This window comes from Bos taurus, chromosome 18 (genome assembly GCF_002263795.3).
Source record: "Bos taurus isolate L1 Dominette 01449 registration number 42190680 breed Hereford chromosome 18, ARS-UCD2.0, whole genome shotgun sequence".
In the NCBI taxonomy this organism is placed as follows: Eukaryota; Metazoa; Chordata; class Mammalia; order Artiodactyla; family Bovidae; genus Bos; species Bos taurus.
Window position 1 is genome coordinate 45,949,690 of NC_037345.1, and position 7,403 is coordinate 45,957,092.

Sequence of the window (7,403 nt, forward strand, 5' to 3'; positions counted from 1 at the left end):
TCGTGTCTGACTCTTTGTGACCCTAGGGACTGTAGCCTGCCAGGCTCTTCTGTCCATGGGATTCTCCAGGCAAGAATACTGGAGTGGATCGCCAATCATAAAGTTAATGTTGTTGTTGTTCAGTCATGAAGTCGTGTCCAGCTCTTTGTGACCCCATAAATTGCAGCATACCAGGCATCCCTGTTCTTCACTATCTCCTGGAGTTTGTTCAAACTCATGTCCATTGAGTTGGTGATGCTATCCAACCATCTCATCTTCTGTCATCCCCATCTCCTCCTGCCCTCAATCTTTCCCAGCATCAAGGTCTTTTCCAATGAGTCGGCTCTTTGCATCAGGTGGCCAAACTATTGGAGCTTCAGCATCAGTCCTTCCAATGAATATTCAGGGTTGATTTCTTTATGATTAACTGGTTTGATCTCCTTGCAGTCCAAGGGACACTCAAGAGTCTTCTCCAACACCACAGTTCAACAGCATCAATTATTTGGCACTCAGCTTTCTTTATACTCCAACTCTCACATCCATACATGACTACTGGAAAAACCCTAGCTTTGACTAGATGGACCTTTGTTGGCAAAGTGATGTATCCACTTTCTAATATGCTGTCTAGGTTTGTCATAGATTTCCTTCCAGGGAGCAACAGTCTTTTCATTTCATAAAGTTAATACCATTCCCCAAATCCTCCCGTCAGATCTCTCCTCAAGTTCTGATGGCTAGAATCAGGTCCCATGTGCAGATCCAAATCTGTCTCTGAAAGGAAAGAAAATTCCTATGATCGGCTTAAGACTATGAGAATTTATTCTCCAGGACTGGCAAAGTATAATCTTTAGAATTTTCCATCACAAATTGTGCTTGTTATAAAGCTTTCAAGAGATTATTGATGTCAAATTCTTGGAACAGCTGGGTTTGGATTACTTACATGGTGGTTAATTAATGGGAGTGTGGCCAAGTGGTTTCAGTCCCAGGCTCTGGGATCAGCTTTTCATTTCTTGATTCATCTTTCATTAGAACAATCCATGCTCAGCAACTTCACTTTCTTGTGCCTGGCATATCCATTTATTCCATAAATAAGTATTGCTTATTCATCTTGCACCAGGCACTAAGGATTCAGGCTAAGTCCTTGGCCTCTTGGAGCTTACATTCTAATGAAGAAGGTATTAACTGGGATAAGTTCAGATATGCTGTGTAACAGAAGAATTCTGGAATCTCAGTAGCTTAACACATTTTTTTTTTTTTTTCACTCATCCTATATGTCCAGTGTGGGTTGGTGGAGAATTCTACTCCACACAGTTGTTTCAAATACCATGGCCAATGGAGGCTGCACCATCTGCAGCATCATTAGCTGCTATGGAATGAGAAGTGAGGAAAGTGAGTTACACACTGGCACTTAAACACTGACCTAGGAGGGATCTGGAGAAGGCAATGGCACCCCACTCCAGTACTCTTGCCTGGAAAATCCCATGGACAGAGGAGCCTGGTAGGCTGCAGTCCATGGGGTCGCAAAGAGTCGGACTCGACTGAGCGACTTCACTTTCACGTTTTACTTTCATGCATTGGAGAAGGAAATGGCAACCCACTCCAGTGTTCTTGCCTGGAGAATCCCAGGGACAGGGGAGCCTGGTGGGCTGCCATCTATGGGGTCGCACAGAGTCGGACACGACTGAAGTGACTTAGCAGCAGCAGGAGGGATCTACATTACTTCTGTCTGCAGGCCATTAAGAATGAATCATAGAGCTCCACCTAACTGTAGAGGGGCTGAGAAATGTAGGGGACCATGTGGAATATTTGCTGAGCTATATTATCTTTACCTTGGGGAAAAATAGATGGTAACAAGTAAATGACTAATACAACATCAGGTCATGGTAAGTGCTTTGAAGGAAAACAAAGTAGGGAGAAGGACAGAGAGAGAGTTTCATGAGTGGAATCGTGTCCTCCCCAATTCATATTTGGAATCCCTAACCCCAATACCTTAGAATGTGTCTCATTTGGAGATAGAACCTTTAAAGAGGTAATTAGGTTTATTTATTTAGCAACAATTTATTTATTGATTGGCTGTGCTGGGTCTTGGTTGCTGCACCCAGGCTTTCTCTAGTTGCGGTAAGCGGGTTCTCCTCTCCAGTTGCGGTGTGTGGGCTTCCCATTATGGTGGCTTCTCTTGTTCAGAGCACAGAAACTAGGGTGCCCTGGTTTCAGTAGCTGAAGAGCATGGGCTTAGTAGCTGTGGTTCAAGGGCTCCAGAGTACAGCCTCAGTAGTGGTGGTACACAGGCTGGCTTAGGTGTCCTGGGACATGTGGAAGGAATCTTCCCAGACCAGAAATCAAACCCGTGTTCCCTGCACTGGTAGGTGGATTCTTAACCACTGGACCACCAGGGAAGTCCCCAGGGATTTGATTTCACCAGGGAATTCCAAGGTAATTAGGTTTAAATGCAGTTGTTAGGGTGGGCCTTAATCCAGTATGCGTAGTGTCATTTTAAGAAGGTGGTTCCCCAGTGGCGCTAGTGGGAAAGAACTTTCCTGCCAAGGTAGGAGAGGAAAGAGATGCAGGTTCAATCCCTGGGTCTGGAAGATCCCCTGGAGGAGGGCATGGCAATTCACTCCAGTATTCTTGCCTGGAGAATCCCAAAGACAGAGGAGCCTAGCGGGCAACAGTCCACACGGTTGCAAAGAGTTGGACAGGACTGAAGCAGCTTAGTATGCATGCACACACGCACATCTTATAAGAAGAGAAGATTAAGACACAAACAACACAGATGGAAGGAAGATCATGTGAGGACAGAGTAAGAAAGAGGGTGCTGGAGCAGCGAGTGGTGGCTGTGCGGCACTGGAGCAGCACGTCAAAGATCAGAGAAACCCTAGTAAGACAGTAGGTGCTGAGTAAGGGCATCAGAGGCAGACAGACAGAAACCACAATCACAGAAGACTAACCAATCTAATCACATGGACCACAGCCTTGTCTAACTCAATGAAACTATGAGCCGTGCATGTGGGGCCACCCAAGACGGATGGGTCATGATGGAGAGTTCTGACAAAATGTGGCCCACTGGAGAAGAAAATGGTAAACCACTTCAGTATTCTTGCCTTGAGAACCCCATGAACAGTATGAAAAGGGAAAAAGATATGACACTGAAAGATAAACTCCCCAGGTCGGTAGGTGCCCAACATGCTACTGGATGGAGATCAGTGGAGAAATAACTCCAGAAAGAATGAAGAGACAGAGCCAAAGCAAAAATAACACCCAGTTGTGGATGTGACTGGTGATGGAAGCAAGGTCTGATGCTATAAAGAGCAATATTGCATAGGAACCTGGAATGTTATGTCCATGAATCAAGGCAAACTGAAAGTGATCAAACAGGAGACGGCAAGAGTGAACGTCGACACTTAAGGAATCAGCGAACTAAACTGGACTGGAATGGTTATATTTAACTCAGATGACCATCATATCTACTAATGTGGGCAAGAGTCCCTTAGAAGAAATGGAGTAGCCATCATAGTCAACAAGAGTCTGAAATGCAGTACTTGGGTGCAATCTCAAAAACAACAGAATGATCTCTGTTCATTTCCAAGGCAAACCATTCAGTATCATGGTAATCCAAGTCTATGACCTAACCAGTAATGCTGAAGAAGCTGAAGTTGAATGATTCTATGAAGACCTACAAGACCTTTTAGAACTAACACCCAAAAAAGATATCCTTTTCATTATAGGGGACTGGAATGCAAAAGTAGGAAGTCAAGAAACACCTGGAGTAACAGGCAAATTTGGCCTTGGAGTACAGCAAGGCAAAGGCTCATAGAATTTTGCCAAGAGAATGCACTAATCATAGCAAACACCCTCGTCCAACAACACAAGAGAAAACTCTACATGTGGACATCACCAGATGGTCAATGCCAAAATCAGATTGATCATATTCTTTGCAGTCAAAGATGGAGAAGCTCTATACAGTCAGCAAAACCAAGACCGGGAGCTGACTACGGCTCAGATCAGTTCAGTTCACTGGCTCAGTCGTGTCCGACTCCTTGCGATGCCATGAACCACAGCACACCAGGACTCCCTGTCCGTCACCAACTCCCACAGTCTACCCAAACTCATGTCCATTGAGTCGGTGATGCCATCCAACCATCTCATCCTCTGTTGTCCCTTTCTCCTCCCACCTTCAATCTTTCCCAACATCAGGGTCTTTTCAAATGGGTCAGCTCTTCACATCAGGTGGCCAAAATATTAGAGTATCAGCTTCAACATCAGTCTTTCCATGAATACCCAGGACTGATTTCCCTTAGGATGGACTGGTTGGATCTCCTTGCAGTCCAACGGACTCTCAAGAGTCTTCTCCAACACCACAGTTCAAAAGCATTAGTTCTTCAGCACTCAGCTTTCTTTACAGTCCAACTCTCACATGACTACTGGATAAACCATAGCCTTGACTAGACGGACTTTTGTTGACAAAGTAATGTCTCTGCTTTTTAATATGCTGTCTAGGTTGGTCATAACTTTCCTGCCAAAGAGTAAGCATCTTTTAATTTCATGGCTGCAATCACCATCTGGAATGATTTTGGAGCCCCCCAAAATAAAGTCAGCCACTGATTCCATTGTTTCCCCATCTATTTCCCATGAAGTGATGGGACCGAATGCCATGATCTTTGTTTTCTGAATGTTGAGCTTTAAGCCAACTTCTTCGCTCTCCTCTTTCACTTTCATCAAGAGGCTCTTTAGTTCTTCACTTTCTGCCATAAGGGTGGTATCATCTGCATATCTGAGGTTATTGATATTTCTCCTGGAAATCTTGATTCCAGCTTGTGCTTCTTTCAGCCCAGCGCTTCTCATGATGTACTCTGCATACAAGTTAAATAAGCAGGGTAACAATATACAACCTTGACGTACTCCTTTCCCTATTTGGAACCAGTCTGTTGTTCCATGTCCAGTTCTAACTGTTGCTTCCTAACCTGCATACAGGTTTCTCAAGAGGCAGGTCAGGTGGTCTGGTGATTTTCCACAGTTTATTGTGATCCACACAGTCAAAGGCTTTGGCATAGTCAATAAAGCAGAAATAGATGTTTTTCTGGAACTCTCTTGCTTTTTTGATGATCCAGCGGATGTTGGATCATCTTTTTTGTAGATCTTTTGTGAAGATCTTTTTTGTATAGTTCTTGTGTGTATCTTGCTCAGATCATGAACTCCTTATTGCCAAATTCAGACTTAAACTGAAGAAAGTAGGGAAAACCACTAGACCATTCAGGTATGACCTAAATCAAATCCCTTACAATTATACAGTGGAAGTGGGAAGTAGATTTAAGGGACTAGATCTGATAGATAGAGTGACTGATGAACTATGGATGGAGGTTCATGACAGTGTACAGGAGACAGGGATCAAGACCATCCCCAAGAAAAAGAAATGCAAAAAAGCATAATGGCTCTCTGAGGAGGCCTTACAAATAATGAAAAGAAGAAAAGTGAAAAACAAAGGAGAAACGGAAAGATATACCCATTTGAAAGCAGCATTCCAAAGAATAGCAAGGAGAGATAAGAAAGCCTTCCTCAGTAATCAGTGCAAAGAAATAGAGGAAAACAGTGCAAAGAAATAGAATGGAAAGACTAGAGATCTCTTCAAGAAAATTGGAGATACAAAGGTAACATTTCATGCAAAGATGGGCTCAATAAAGGACAGAAATGGTATGGACCTAACAGAAGCAGAAGATATTAAGAAGAGGTGGCAAGAATACACAGAAGAACTGTACCAAAAAAAATCTTCGTGACCCAGATGATCACGATGGTGTGATCCCTCACCTACAGCCAGACATCCTGGAATGTGAAGTCAAGTGGGCCTTAGAAAACATCCCTATGAACAAAGCTAGTGGAGGTGATGGAATTCCAGTTGAGCTATTTCAAATCCTGAAAGATGATGCTGTGAAAGTGCTGCACACAATATGCCAGCAAATTTGGAAAACTCAGCAGTGGTCACAGGACTGGAAAAGGCCAGTTTTCATTCCAATCCCAAAGAAAGGCAATGCCAAAGAATGTTCAAACTATCGTACAATTGCACTCATCTCACATGCTAGCAAAGTAATGCTCAAAATTCTCCAAGCCAGGCTTCAGCAATATGTGAACCGTGAACTTCCAGATGTTCAAGGTGCATTTAGAAAAGACAGAGGAACCAGAGAACAAATTGCCAACATCCACTGGATCATGGAAAAAGCAAGAGAGTTCCAGAAAAACATCTATTTCTGCTTTATTGACTATGCCAAAGCCTTTGACTGTGTGGATCACAACAAACTGTGGAAAATTCTGAAAGAGATGAGAATACAAGACCACCTGACTTGCCTCTTGAGAAATGTGTATGCAGGTCTGGAAGCAACAGTTAGAACTGGACATGGAATAATAGACTGGTTCCAAATAGGAAAAGGAGTACATCAAGGCTATATATTGTCACCCTGTTTATTTAACTTATATGCAGAGTACATCATGAGAAATGCTGGGCTGGATGAAGCACAAACTGGAATCAAGATTTCCAGGAGAAATATCAATAACCTCAGATATGCAGATGATACCACCCTTATGGCAGAAAGTGAAGAAGAACTAAAGAGCCTCTTGATGAAAGTGAAAGAGGAGAGTGAAAAAGTTGGCTTAAAGCTCAACATTCAGAAAACGAAGATCATGGCATCCGGTCCCATCACTTCATGGCAAATAGATGCGGAAACAATGGCAGACTTCATTTTTTTGGGCTCCAAAATCACTCCAGATGGTGATTGCAGCCATGAAATTAAAAGATGCTTACTCTTTGGCAGGAAAGTTATGACTAACCTAGATAGCATATTGAAAAGCAGAGACATTACTTTGCCAACAAATGTTCGTCTAGTCAAGGCTATGGTTTTTCCAGTAGTCATGTATGGATGTGAGAGTTGGACTATAAAGAAAGCTGAGCGCTGTAGAATTGATGCTTTTGAACTGTGGTGTTGGAGAAGATTCTTGAGAGTTCCTTGGACTGCAAGGAGATTCAACCAGTCCATCCTAAAGGAGATCAGTCCTGAGTGTTCAATGGAAGGACTGATGTTGAAGCTGAAACTCCAATATTTTGGCCACCTGATGTGAAGAGTTGACTCATTGGAAAAGACCCTGATGCTGGGAAGGATTGAAGGCGGAAGGAGAAGGGAATAACAGGATGAGATGGTTGGATGGCATCACGGACTCAATGGACATGAGTCTGGGTAAACTCTGGGAGTTGGTGATAGTCAGGGAGGCCTGGTATGCTGCAGTCCATGGGGTCACAAAGAGTCGAACATAACTGAGCGACTGAAGTGAACTGAACTCTGGAAGCCAAAGAGAGAAGTCTCAGAGTGAAACCAACTCTGCCAACACCTTGATCTTCGACTTCTAGCCCCCAGAACTGAAAAGAATCAAATTTCTGCTGTTTA